Raw genomic sequence first — 1,309 nt, 5'->3', positions numbered from 1 at the left:
TGTGTGTCATCACGCCCGGTTTCAGGGCTGACAGGGCATGCGATATGGGGGATCGAACTCCAGTCCTTGTGCTTGCCAGGCAGGTGCTTAGACCGCTGAGCTATCTCCCCAGCCCACTCTAGTGCATTTTAAGCGGCCTCAGTTTCAGGGGGCTCAGCAGCCCTTCCCCTCCTCCGCATTCAGAAGAGAACTGGACTCAAGTGGCTGGCACAGTTGACATAGAACAGGTGTTTCTAGAGCCCAGTGAAACTGTACATGAACCTGAGAAAACACTCAGTTGAAATACTTCCAAGAAAGACAGGTGTGCAGATGATCTCTGCTGTGAGCGGAGGTGCGGTGCTGTTTACCTGCTGCTCTGCAGGACAGGTCGCTTCCTGTTGCCCCAGAGTCAATATGTGTACATGCTAGATACACGTGGATGCGTGGAATGTTAGCGTCACTGGGCTGCGTCCAGGCTGCAGTAACTAACACAGGCTTTGTTGACTCCACCAAATTGGATCCATTTTTAACTTTTAGTTAATTTCTTGTCAGTTTTATTTTCCTTGGATCTGAGAAGTACCACGTATATGTTTGCTTTTAAGAAAAATAGTGGTAGTTTAAGGAATAAGAAGTGTCACTTTCCATTGCCATTAATGGGCATACAGGGTTGTTTTCCTCCAGTGTCTTTTTTTAACTGAGCACACAGTGACCCGTCCAAGCAGCATGTCTAGTACACTGTATCCTAATAGGCCGGAGTCTGGAGATGCTAATGGAGGAGACTGTGATTAGAAAAGCTTAAGTTTATTGGAGCTACGTCCTGTGCCTTCCATCCGCTTCCATCCTTTGCTATGGTAGCTTGTCAGGTCTCCAGCAGCCAGCATGGTGCAGCACATCGAAAGCAAAGAGGCCTTTCAGGAAGCCATGGCTGCTGCAGGAGATAAACTTGTAGTAGTTGATTTCTCAGCCACGTGGTGTGGACCTTGCAAAATGATCAGGTCTTTCTTTCATTCTCTGTATGAAAAATATTCCAACTTGTTGTTCCTTGAAGTAGATGCGAATGACTATCAGGATGTTGCTGCCAATTGTGTAGTCAGGTGCATGCCAACCTTCCAGTTTTTTCACAAGAGGGACAAGGTGAGTGAGTGTTCTGGTGCTAATAAGGAGAAGTTTGAAGCCACCATTAATGAGTCTGTGTTTTCTGAAGAATGTTAACTATCAGCTGTTTAAAACTTTTAATTTTTTTTTAATTTACAAGAAAATAAGTATGGAAGGACTGGCCAAATAGCTCAATGGATGAAAGTGCCTGCAAGCAGGCTCAAGGGCCGGGGTT

General features: G+C 45.8%; 1 pseudogene; it reads left to right on the top strand.

Moving 5' to 3' along the window:
• The first annotated feature begins 858 nt into the window (after nucleotides 1-858).
• LOC101568233 lies at nucleotides 859-1,191 on the top strand (annotated as a pseudogene).
• Nucleotides 1,192-1,309: the final 118 nt, after the last annotated feature.

Source organism: Octodon degus, unplaced genomic scaffold (assembly GCF_000260255.1).
Source record: "Octodon degus isolate 3935 unplaced genomic scaffold, OctDeg1.0 scaffold00024, whole genome shotgun sequence".
Lineage (NCBI taxonomy): Eukaryota > Metazoa > Chordata > Mammalia > Rodentia > Octodontidae > Octodon > Octodon degus.
This window is presented reverse-complemented; position numbering and strand designations above follow the sequence as displayed.